The sequence below is a fragment of the Ovis aries genome, chromosome 2 (assembly GCF_016772045.2).
Source record: "Ovis aries strain OAR_USU_Benz2616 breed Rambouillet chromosome 2, ARS-UI_Ramb_v3.0, whole genome shotgun sequence".
Classification (NCBI taxonomy): Eukaryota; Metazoa; Chordata; class Mammalia; order Artiodactyla; family Bovidae; genus Ovis; species Ovis aries.
Genome location: NC_056055.1, coordinates 218,785,272 through 218,798,495, shown reverse-complemented (window position 1 = coordinate 218,798,495; position 13,224 = coordinate 218,785,272). Strand labels below are relative to the sequence as shown.

Genomic DNA, 13,224 nt, shown 5'->3' with positions numbered 1-13,224 from the left:
GCCCAAAACTCCACCTCTGTGCACGAATCAAATCTTAGAGACAGAGTTTTGGGGGAAGTGGAAAGGAAGAGCTTTATTCCTTTGCCAGGCAAAGGGGAACACAGCAGACTCCAGCCTTGGAAACTGTGTGTCCCAAGCTGGAAGGATTTGGAGAGGAGTTTTACAGCAATGGTTCAAGGGTGGGTTGTTGAAAACATCAGAGTATGTGCAGGGCCTACACTCCTTTAATCTGGTCTCAATTAATCCCTCAGTGAGCTTCTTTAGTTCCTTTAATCTGTGTGTGCAGAGATAAATCACTTCAGTGTCCAACTCTGTGTGACCCTGCAGACTGTAGCCTGCCAGGTTCCTCTGTCCATGGATTCTCCAGTCAAGAATACTGGAGTGGGTTGCCATGCCTTGCTCCAGGGATCTTCTCAACCCAAGCACAGAACCTGCATCTCTTAAGTCCCTTGTATTAGTAGGCGAGTTCTTCACCACTAGTGCCACCTGGGCCTCAGGTGGTCTCTCTGGAATGAAGTATGCTGACATCTTCCATTAGTTGGGAGCTTTAAAAAAGATCTTCATGACCCAGATAATCATGATGGTGTGATCACTAATCTAGAGCCAAACATCTTGGAATGTGAAGTTAAGTGGGCCTTGGAAAGCATCGCTGCAAACAAAGCTAGTGGAGGTGATGGAATTCCAGTTGAGCTGTTTCAAATCCTGAAAGATGATGCTGTGAAAGTGCTGCACTCAATATGCCAGCAAATTTGGAAAACTCAGCAGTGGCCACAGGACTGGAAAAGGTCAGTTTTCATTCCAATCCCAAAGACAGGCAATGCCAAAGAATGCTCAAACTACCGCACAATTGCACTCATCGCACATGCTGGTAAAGTCATGCTCAAAATTCTCCAAGCCAGGCTTTAGCAATACATGAACCATGAACTTCCTGATGTTCCAGCTGGTTTTAGAAAAGGCAGAAGAACCAGAGATCTAATTGCCAACATCCGCTGGATCATGGAAAAAGCAAGAGAGTTCCAGAAAAACATCTAGTTCTGCTTTATTGACTATGCCAAAGCCTTTGACTGTGTGGATCACTATAAACTCTGGAAAATTCTTCAAGAGATGGGAATACCAGACCACCTGATCTGCCTCTTGAGAAATCTGTATGCAGGTCAGGAAGCACCAGTTAGAGCTGGACATGGAACAACAGACTGGTTCCAAATAGGAAAAGCAGTACGTCAAGGCTGTATATTGTCACCCTGCTTATTTAACTTATATGCAGAGTACATCATGAGAAACACTGGGCTGGAAGAAACACAAGCTGGAATCAAGATTGCCAGGAGAAATATCAATCACCTCAGATATGCAGATGACACCACCCTTATGGCAGAAAGTGAAGAGGAACTAAAAAGCCTCTTGATGAAAGTGAAAGTGGAGAGTGAAAAAGTTGGCCTAAAGCTCAACATTCAGAAAACGAAGATCATGGCATCTGGTCCCATCACTTCATGGGAAATAGATGGGGAAACAGTGGAATCAGTGTCAGACTTTATTTTGGGGGGCTCCAAAATCACTGCAGATGGTGATTGCAGCCATGCAATTAAAAGACGCTTACTCCTTGGAAGAAAAATTATGACCAACCTAGATAGTACATTCAAAAGCAGAGACATTACTTTGCTGACTAAGGTCTGTCTAGTCAAGGCTCTGGTTTTTCCTGTGGTCACGTATGGATGTGAGAGTTGGACTGTGAAGAAGGCAGAGCGCCGAAGAATTGATGCTTTTGAACTGTGGTGTTGGAGAAGACTCTTGAGAGTCCCTTGGACTGCAAGGAGATACAACCAGTCCATTCTGACGGAGATCAGCCCTGGGATTTCTTTGGAAGGAATGATGCTAAAGCTGAAACTCCAGTACTTTGGCCACCTCATGCAAAGAGTTGATTCATTGGAAAAGACTCTGATGCTGGGAGGGATTGGGGACAGGAGGAGAGGAGGACGACAGAGGATGAGATGGCTGGATGGCATCACTGACTTGATGGACGTGAGTCTGGGTGAACTCTGGGAGTTGGTGAAGGGCAGGGAGGCCTGGTGAGCTGCGATTCATGGGGTCGCAAAGAGTCGGACACGACTGAGCAACTGAACTGAACTAAACTGAACTTAGTTCTATAAAGAGCTCAAAGATATTGTTATGTGTAGTCCTTGAGGTGTAATCAGGACCCTGCCCCAAGGCCGTGCTATTGTTTCTTGGCTGTTCCACCCTTGTCTCTTGCGTCCCTTTGAAACTCAGGGAAGGTCAAGGAGGCTGAGTCTATTCCCTGCAAACAAGCAACACTGGTTTCAAGAGACAGAAAGGCTTCCATGACAGGATGGTTTCCATACCCATGCCCACAGGGCTCTACTTGGTTTCAATTTCTGTATCTCTTCCTTTATTTCTGTGTGCACCTCAGTGTCCGGCTCAATTATGGAATAAATGTTTCATTTGTCTAAGCTCATTGGAGCTACATTTCTGCTCCTTATAACCAAACCTTTCCGCTTTAGACACAGTTGGTGTCACAAATAACAGAGAAGGAGATCTGACATCCACGTGTGAGCGGAGGTAGCCAGGGCTGCCTTGGCGCCCCCTCACATCCTACTCTCAGCCACACCTTCCAGGCTGGAAGCAAACTGAACAGGAGGCCCGCCAAAGGCTCCAACCGCCTCCATTATCAGGACCCAAGAAAACGCAAGGCCCTGGAAACTTCAAAGGCAAAGCAGAGGCAGAGAAAGGACACATCGGGATTAGAGGGCATCATCCTTCTCTTTGCAGAAGTATTCTTGGCCATGGCAATTGGGGAACCTAAGAAATGAGCCTGTGCCCTCAGAATCCCTGCCTTTTCTACCTGGCGCTAGGGTGACTTGGGATGGGGGAGGGGGAGCATGGTGGGGGCCGGGGGGAAGGGTAATGGTCCTGCAGCAGTAAGTGAGGCCTGAGGATTTTTCCAAGGGTGGACTTCACCAGAGGATGACCAACCCCAGACAGATTCCTTCTGGGATTTGTTTGTTTGTTTGTTTGTTTGTTCTCAGGAGAAAGGAGCTACCCAAGCATTTGCTGAAACAGAAAGTTGTTTGTTCTTAATGATCATACTTGTCAAGCATGCCAGCAATTCTGCTAAGGCAGTAGAGGTCTGTTCAGACAATGCTTCTGTTCCAAAGACTCATCAGGTGTAACAGTTACAGCAACTGATGCTGCTCCTGCCACCCCCACTCCATTTATCAACCCACCTACTCTGCCCTGCCCCCCTCCACTCTCCCTCCAACACCTGCCCCCCACGGCTCAGTAATAAAGAAGCCACCTGCAATGCAGGAGGCACAGGTTCCATCCCTGGGTTGGGAAGATTTCCTGAAACAGGAAATGGCAATCCACTCTAGTATTCTTGCCTGAAAATTTTCATGGACAGAAGAACCTGGCAGGCTAGACTCCAAAGGGCCACAAAGAGTCAAACTGAGTGACTGAGTGCACGCATATACTCTGTCCCCTGCTCTGGGTGAAGCTCTTGACATGCTGCATGATTCCACCACAAAACAAGAGAGAGAAATTTGTTTTCCACTGACAACAGAATGAAAGCAATTTTTATTTACCTTTTTCCTTGCTAACTTCCAGTGACCAATCCCATCAGAAATCACAGTGGGAGAAAGATAGAGAAATAGGGGCAGAGCTCAAGAAGAGACGAGAGATAGGCGAGAAATGCCACAGTTTGGCAAAAACACGAGTGAAGGAATCTCCCTTTTTATAATTACAGGAAGGGCTTGCTGGAGCCCTTCTTGTCTCCAGATGTAAAGGGCAGAGATGATGCTCCTCCCTCCCTGGGTTGCTGAGAATCCCTGCAATCAGACCAGTGGTGGTAGCTGGTGAGTCCAGGACCGGATTTTGGCAAGAGGTACAGAACAGAAAAGGAAGCAAAACGGGTGTGTGTTTCTGCTCTTGTTGAAATGCTATTTGCCCTTCAAGGCTTCCTTCTCTGTGAACTCTTCCCCAAACTCCTTCCCACCCTACCCACCGCTATCAGAATGTACTCCTCCTCCTCCTCTGTCCTGCCTAGCTGTTTGTGATAAGAGCTATAACACAGCATTATCAGTCTTCTGTCCATAAGGGTTCATGGGTCTAGAGTAGAGGACAAAAATGTCTCTGTCCCTTCCCCCAAAGGTGGAGCCCTTTCCCCTACTCCTTCAATCCAGGCTGGCCTTGTAACTTGCTTTGGTCAGTAGAATGTGGCCAGAAGCAACTTCAAATGTGTCCCAAGCCTGGACCTCCAGAGGCTTTGCCTTCTGCCCCCTTGGAAGCCTTCCCCTGCATGTGATCGAGCCCAAGTTAGCCTGGGAGAGGATGAGAAGGCGTATAGAGAAAGGCTGTAGTTGTCCAGGCCATCACTGATCAGCCAGCTGAGCCACCCACCACAGAGCCCAATCCAATTCAGCAGAGCTGCCCAGCAGCTCATTAGACTCAGAAGCAGCACTAAGGAATGGTATCAGAAACCACTCATGTTGGGCATGCCTTAGCACACAGCACCAGCTAACTGATGTGTACCCCTGTGCCTAACCGGAAAAGGGGGTGCCTCGAGGCTGCACATCTTAGATGTTTCAATATCATCTGTTCACTGGTATATTATATCTCCTGGAGAAGGAAATGGCAAACTGCTCCAGTATTCTTGCCTGGAGAATCCCACGGACAAAGAAGCCTGGTGGGCTACACCACGGGATTGCACAGAGGCAGACACGACTGTAGTGACTTGGCATGCACACACTGGTATATTCCTGGGACATTCAATTCTCAACCAGAACTTTCAGGATGGAGCAGCATAGAGTGGAATAAAATAGAGCTAAAATGTTGGTAAAGGGCAGGCAGCCACCCAGCACCCGCGTGGGCACTATTACGACTATCTGGCTACCTTCCACCTCCCCGAGGCCAGTGCTTGGGAAAAAGGTTACCTGATCACCACAGCCTTTGTCTATCAGTTCACTTGGGGCTGGGTTAATCCCTGCTCAGTTTCTCCCCACCTCCCAAGTCTGGCTGCCCAGATGATGTAACCAGTAACCAATCTTGCAGTTGGAGCAGTCTGTTGGCTGGCTCACTTCCGTGTCCATTAAGGGAAGGCAGACTCTTTAGAAAGAACTGGAAAATATTACCAGCCACCCACTCCACTCGACTGCCCCCTCCCTTGCCCCAGTCTTCACTTCCCAGCCATATACACCCTAATCCCAAGAGATCAGGGCTCAGAGACACTGAAGCCAAAGAAAAAAGAAACTGGAAGTGTAGCCCTGCAGACCTCATGAGCTGAACCACAAGACTCCTTTGGGCATGAGAACTAGTCCTGGAAGAAATCAACTGGGGGCATCTGGGGAGCCCTGCCAGCCACCTCCTCCTTGTCCCTGGCACCTTTCCCTCCAGAGACGTTGCGGTTCGATGCCAGTGAAATGGGCATGGAGGGGTCAGGGTGTCCACATCTGCATTGCAGAAGGGGCCATGCAGCAGATCCCCATCATTTAACCAAATTGTCAGATTCATTTCCAAGAGACGCAGTGGGACTCAAGATTGATGACTTGAATGGATTTGGGCAAAAAATCTGGTCTGTTTGCTGAATTCAGGGTTTTGAAAACATTTCAAGACCTATGCTACTTCTCTCTGCATCAAATATAGGTGTAGAGAATTCTACCATTGAAGAGTCACCCCTTCCTGCCTTGGAATCTTCTGCTTTGAATGTTTTCAATGAAAATGAAAGTAACATCCCAAACTGACCCCTCAAAACCATGAGGTCTTCGTCAAGCCTCTTTACCCTTGTAGACCTTTTTCTTATCTGAAAAGTGAGATGAGAATGCATCCCTACTTCACAGAGTTGTTGAGCAGAACAAACGAGATGACATCAACAGAAGGTGATCACGCTATAGCTCATGAAAAGCTCAGTGGCAACTCTGTACTTCCTGCTTGATTTTGCTGCAAACCTTAAACTACTCTTAAGAAACAGTGCTGGACAGGACTTCCCTGGTGGCTCAGTGGTAAAGAATCCTCAATGCAGGAGATACAGGTTTAATCCCTGGTCCAGGAAGATCCCACATGGGCACAGGGCAATTAAGCCCATGTGCCGCAACTATTGAGCCTGTGCTCTAGATCCCCCAAACCACAACTACTGAAGCCCCCTCACCCTAGAGCCTGTGCTCCGCAACAAGAGAATCCACCACAATGAGAGACCTGCACGCAACTAGAGAGTAGCCCCCACTCACCGCAACTAGAAAAAAGCCTGCACAGCAAAGAAGACTCAGCCAACCCCAAAATAAATAAAATTATTTTTCTAAGTAGACATTTTATTTTTTAAAAAAATAGTGCTGGACAAATGTGTGTTGAAGGGAGGATGAATGGTTGGGACTCATTTATTCAACACTCAAGGACTGACAAAGAAGAGCAGAGTCAATGGCAGCATTTCTACCCTATCACGTCTATGGAAAAGGTGGGTTCTTAATCTATTCATGGGAAGGGAAGGACTGCATTTACTCTGAGAAAGTTTTGGCAGTCACAGCCCAGAGATCAATTGGACAAGAGATGAGCAGTGACACTTTGGGAAGAAAATGGCTGATATTGGTCACTTGAGTTTCCACCCAATTCAGGACCAAGCACTGAGCAAGGGCAGACACTGACGTGGTGTCTCTCATTCTGTCTGCCTGGCACACTTTCTCCCTGCTTCTAAGAAAGGCACCCTCCTTTCATCAGGGTGTCTTCCTCCCACCCCATGCCACTGGTATTTTACCAGGAGCTACCAGTGATGAAAATCTGCCTCTCTGATCACAGGTTGGATGGATAACCAAGGTAGGCCAATACTTTCCTAAGACTTTCTGGACTAGACTTCTGGAAACAAAAAAGGCAGTTCCTGCTTGGGGTAAAGATAGTAGGCGTGAAACCTGACACATGAGCAAAAACCAAGATAAGGGACTGTCCCTCCCCTTTTCCCCATTCCCAGTTGTCTCTGAGGCCAGCTGCACTTGGCCTCCCCTTGTTATGTTTACAGGAACCAACAAATCCCCCTTGTAGCCTGGGCTGACTATAGAAATTCTGCCATTTGTGACTATACTACTTACAATATACTACTCACAATATAACACTGGGTTGGCCAAAAAGTTCATTTGGGTTTTTATGTAACGTCTTAAGGAAAAACCTGAATGAACTTCATGGCCAGCCCAGTACAATTGTAGGTGGTATACTTCAACCTTGTCCCCTCCTTCAAAACCAGTATAACCTCCTGAGAAAGAAGACTTTGTAAACAAAATAACTGGAGAGCCATGCAAGATGGCACTAGATTGAGTAGCTTTAAGTTAACTCCTTACGCACCTATGTATTTCTCCCTTTGATAGGCATTTTTCCCCAACTAACCACTGAGAATGTAAAATAGAACCTACACACGAAAATTTCACAGTCGAGAAATGAGGAAGGCAAAACCATAATTTGCACTATTATGGAATTTATACCCAGACCAGGGAAGCATAGAGGAGGACTAATTCACTCCGAATGTCATAAGCCTGGGACGGCTATCATGAGGCAGGGTTATTACAAAGAGCTTTTGAGAGAGCAGAGATTTGGAAGTTACCAATAATATGGATGGGACAAAAGAGACAGAAATCCTAGGAGACTGCAAGGGTAGCCAAAAAGAGCAGAAACCATAATAGAAGTGGGTCACGTGGAGCCTGGAAGAGTGAGGTTGTTCAGCTCAAGGAACAGCTCAAGGAACAGCTCAAGGAACCGGATGTCTTCCCTCTATAGGCTACCCTGACTTCAGCATCTATATTCAGAAGTTTCGCCACTAAGTGAACCTAGCTCCTCCCCTTCTGCTGCTATTCTTCGTTTCACTGTCGACCACTATCTCACCCAGACTCTGAGCATCTCACCCTTTTTCTCCTGGATTCTGCCTACTCAAATTTCAGCTCTCCCATATGGCAGAGCTACTCCTGCCATATACTGACACACTCTCTGTGCTCTAGCATCTGTTCAGTTCAGTTCAGTCGCTCAGTAATGTCCAACTCTTTGCAACCCCATGAACTGTAGCATGCCAGGCCTCCCTGTCCATCATCAACTCCCAGAACTTGCTCAAACTCATGTCCATTAAGTCGGTGATGCCATCCAACCATCTCATCCTGTCATCCCCTTCTCTTTCTGCCCTCAATCTTTCGCAGCATCAAGGTCTTTTCAGTGAGTTAGTTCTTCCCATTAGGTGGCCAAAGTATTGGAGCTTCAACTTCAGCATCAGTTCCTCCAATGAATATTTATGACTGATTTCCTTTCGGATGGACTGGTTGGATCTCCTTGTAGTCCAAGGGACTCTCAAGAGTCTTCTTCAACATTTCAAAAGCATCAGTTCTTCAGTGCTCAGTCTTCTTAATGGTCCAGCTCTAACATCCATACATGACTACTGGAAAAACCATAGCTTTGACTAGATGGACCTTTGTCAGCAAAGTAATGTCTCTGCTTTTAATATGCTGTCTAGGTTGGTCATAGCTTTTCTTCCAAGGAGCAAGCATCTTTTAATTTCATGGCTGAAATCACCATCTGCAGTAATTTTGGAGCCCAAGAAAATAGTCGGTCACTATTTTCACTGTTTCCCCATCTATTTGCAATGAAGTGATGGGACTGGATGCCATGATCTTCATTTTTTGAATGTTGAGTTTTAAGCCAACTTTTTCACTCTCATCTTTCACTTTCATCAAGAGGCTCTTTAGTTCCTCTTTGCTTTCTGCCATAAGGGTGATGTCATCTGCATATCTGAGGTTATTGATATTTTTCCTGGCAATCTTGATTCTAGCTTGTGCTTCCTCCAGCCCAGCATTTTGTATGATATACTCTGCATATAAGTTAAATAAGGAGGGTGATAATATACAGCCTTGACGTAGGACTCCAATAAATAGTCCCTAGCATCTGCTAGGGAAGAACAAAGAAAGCTAATATAGAAGAGAATAAAACTCTCTACCAGGGATCAGCAAACTATAGCCCATGGCCAAATCTGGCTGGCCATTTGCTTTTGTAAATAAAGTTTTATTAACACACAGTCAGAATCATTTATTTACATATGATTTGTGCCTGCTTTTATACAACAGTGGGGTTGAATAGCTGCAGCAGAGACCACATGACCTGCAAACCTCTACTGTTTACCACCTAGATCTTTCCAAAAAAACTTTACCGACAGCTGCCCTACATCAGACCGCTTTCTCTGAACTTTAGCTCCAGACACCCCAATATCAAATTTTACACTAATGTTTAAACATAATATCTCAAAAAAAATCAGCATTTGAGACATATGGAAACTTCCTAGGCTCCTTTTTTTTTTTTTTTTAACTTTTTATTTCATATTGGAGTATAGCTGATTAACAAGCTTCCCAGATGGATCTAGTGATAAAGAACTTCCCTGCCAAAGCAGGAGACATAAGAGATGTGAATTTGATCCCTGCACCTGGAAGATCTCCTGAAGGAGGGCAGGGCAACCCACTCCAGTATTCTTGCCTGGACAGAGGATCCTGGTTGGCTACAGTCCAGGGGGGTCACAAAGAGTCAGACATGACTGAAGTGACTTAGCATGCATGCAAGCATAGCTGATTAACAATGTTGTGATAGTTTCAGGTAGACAGCAAAGGGACTCAGCTATAAACAAACCTGTAACCATTCTGGAATCCTCCCAGAACCCTCTGGAACCCCCTTGTCAGATAGGACTAGGTAGACAGTGTGGTCTCTCAACTGGCTTGTGCCATAGAGATTAGTTATATACGGAACATGGAAGCAATCTAGGTGTCCATCAGCAGATGAATGGATAAGAAAGCTGTGGTACATACACACAATGGAGTATTACTCAGCCATTAAAAAGAATACATTTGAATCAGTTCTAATGAGGTGGATGAAGCTGGAGCCGATTATACAGAGCAAAGTAAGCCAGAAAGAAAAACACCAATACAGTATACTAACACATATATATGGAATTTAGAAAGATGGTAACAATAACCCTGTATGTGAGACAGCAAGAGACACAGATGTATAGAACAGACTTTTGGACTCTGTGGGAGAGGGAAAGGGTGGGATGATTTGGGAGAATGGCATTGAAACATGTATAATACCACGTAAGAAATGAATTGCCAGTCTAGGTTCGATGCAGCATACAGGATGCTTGGGGCTGGTGCACTGGGATGACCCAGAGAGATGGTATGGGGAGGGAGGTGGGAGGGGGTTCAGGATTGGGAACTCATGCACACCTGTGGTGGATTCATGTTGATGTATGGCAAAATCAATACAGTATTGTAAAGCAAAATAAAGTAAAATTTTAAAAAAGGAAAAAGAAAAATATATATATATAAAGAAAAATATTTTCCCTTAGAATCTTTTTTTCCCTTACTACTTTTTAAGAAAATTCTTTAAGAACTCTCAATTTTGCAATCCCTATCAAGCTACCAGAGCTATTTTTCACAGAGCTAGAACAAATAATTTCACAATTTGTGTGGAAATACAAAAAACCTCGAATAGCCAAAGCGATCTTGAGAAAGAAGAATGGAACTGGAGGAATCAACCTGCCTGACTTCAGGCTCTACTACAAAGCCGCAGTCATCAAGACAGTATGGTACTGGCACAAAGACAGGCATATAGAACAATGGAACAAAATAGAAAGCCCAGAGATAAATCCACACACATATGGACACCTTATCTTCAACAAAGGAGGCAAGAATATACAATGGATTAAAGACAATCTCTTTAACAAGTGGTGCTGAGAAAACTGTCAACCACTTGTAAAAGAATGAAACTAGATCACTTTCTAACACCGTACACAAAAATAAACTCAAAATGGATTAAAGATCTAAACGTAAGACCAGAAACTATAAAACTCCTAGAGGAGAACATAGGCAAAACACTCTCCGACATAAATCACAGCAGGATCCTCTATGATCCACCTCCCAGAATACTGGAAATAAAAGCAAAAATAAACAAATGGGATCTAATTAAAATTAAAAGCTTCTGCATAACAAAGGAAACTATAAACAAGGTGAAAAGACAGCCTTCTGAATGGGAGAAAATAATAGCAAATGAAGCAACTGACAAACAACTAATCTCAAAAATATACAAGCAACTTATGCAGCTCAAGTCCAGAAAAATAAACGACCCAATCAGTCAAAAAATGGGCCAAAGAACTAAACAGACATTTCTCCAAAGAAGACATACGGATGGCTAACAAACACATGAAAAGATGCTCAACATCACTCATTATCAGAGAAATGCAAATCAAAACCACAATGAGGTACCATTTCACACCAGACAGAATGGCAGCGATCCAAAAGTCTACAAGCAATAAATGCTGGAGAGGGTGTGGAGAAAAGGGAACCCTCTTACACTGTTGGTGGGAATGCAAACTAGTACAGCCACTTTGGAGAACAGTGTAGAGATTCCTTACAAAATTGCAAATAGAACTGCCTTATGACCCAGCAATCCCATTGCTGGGCATACACACCAAGGAAACCAGAATTGAAAGAGACACATGTACCCCAATGTTCATCGCAGCATTGTTTATATTAGCCAGGACATGGAAGCAACCTAGATGTCCATCAGCAGATGAATGGATAAGAAAGCTGTGGTACATACACACAATGGAGTATTACTCAGCCATTAAAAAGAATACACTTGAATCAGTTCTAATGAGGTGGATGAAACTGGAGACTATTATACAGAGTGAAGTAAGCCAGAAAGAAAAATACCAATACAATATACTGACACATATATATGGAATTTAGAAAGATGGTAACAATAACCCTGTACGCGAGACAGCAAGAGACACAGATGTATAGAACAGACTTTTGGACTCTGTGGGAGAGGGAGAGGGTGGGATGATTTGGGAGAATGGCATTGAAACATGTGTAATATCAGGTAAGAAATGAATCGCCAGTCTATGTTCGATACAGGATACAGGATGCTTGGGGCTGGTGCACTGGGATGATCCAGAGAGATGATATGGGGTGGGAGGTGGGAGGGGGGTTCAGGATTGGGAACTCATGTACACCCGTGGCTGATTCATGTCAATGTATGGCAAAATCAATACAGTATTGTAAAGCAAAATAAAGTAAAAATTAAAAAAAAATTAAAAAGAAAACTCTCAATTTAGGACAGAAAACACTTAAATCTGTCATGGACTATTCTTCAGAACTTCGAAGGGTTCTAGTGTCATCTGCCACCCCTGAGTCCTGCGAGGACTGTGTCCCAGACCATTCCAAACTAGCGAAGCTGATCCTATTTCTAAAGCTCTCCCCCAAAGAGCATTCCACAGCCTCCCTCCTCTCGCCCCATTCCGGCCTTTAAACCCATCCTCCCCCTCAGCCACCCTCATCCCCTTCCTGAGCAGCTGTTGCTACAACAAAGAGAAGCTCAGAGTGGAACCTTCTGTGCTTGTCCAGGTGATAAACTGAGGCCATCGGAGATGATCATGCCATTTGTTGGATTAGCTCCTTTCGATCACCAGGCAAAGCTCTGGGGTGGGAGAGGCATTTCGAGAGCTACATGTATATAAAAAGGTGATTATGTCTAAAAGGAGATCTCTCAGTAGGCGAAGTCCACCAACAGCTCACATGAGGCAACTTCAATGACTGAGGTGCAGCAGGCAGGATCAGATTTGTGTGGCTCTGCTACTCTCCTGCGGGGCAGATCTGGGGACCACCCTTCCCCGGGGCTCCCCCTGGGAGCTTTGTCAAGTCAGCTCCAGCCATGAGCTGCTCAGGCTGCTCCTCTCAGACTCCAAGGAGTCAGATTTAGAGTGACGATGCAAAGACCCAAAGATTTAAGGGCTGTGCACACAGCCAGTGTGAACGTTCAAAGGCTGGGTCTTGGCTCAGAGTTTCTATTTGCTCGTTTGATTATTCTAGAGCAGGGGCAGCAAACTTTTTCTGTAAAGACTAAACTGTAAATATGCTGGGCTTTGCAGGCTGTACATTGTCGCGGCAGCTCACCTCTGCTCTAGTAACGCAAAAGCAGCCACAGACATCAACCAACAGGTGTGGTCATACCCTGATATGACTTCATTTATTGACATGGAAATTTGAATTTCATATCATTTTCACATGCCAGGAAATATTATTCTTTTGATTCCCTCCCCCCACAATCGTTTAAAGATATAAAAGTCTTTCTCAGCCTATGGGCTATACAAACACAGGAGACAGGATAGTTTTGGCCTATGGGCCATGGTCTATAGACCCCTTTTTTAGAGGATCCTGC

General features: G+C 44.9%; 1 long non-coding RNA gene across 1 annotated transcript in view; it reads right to left on the bottom strand.

The window, feature by feature from the left end:
• The window catches only part of LOC114113222 (uncharacterized), a 96,241-nt gene that overhangs the window by 26,352 nt on the left and 56,665 nt on the right, over positions 1–13,224 (bottom strand). The window lies entirely within an intron of this gene.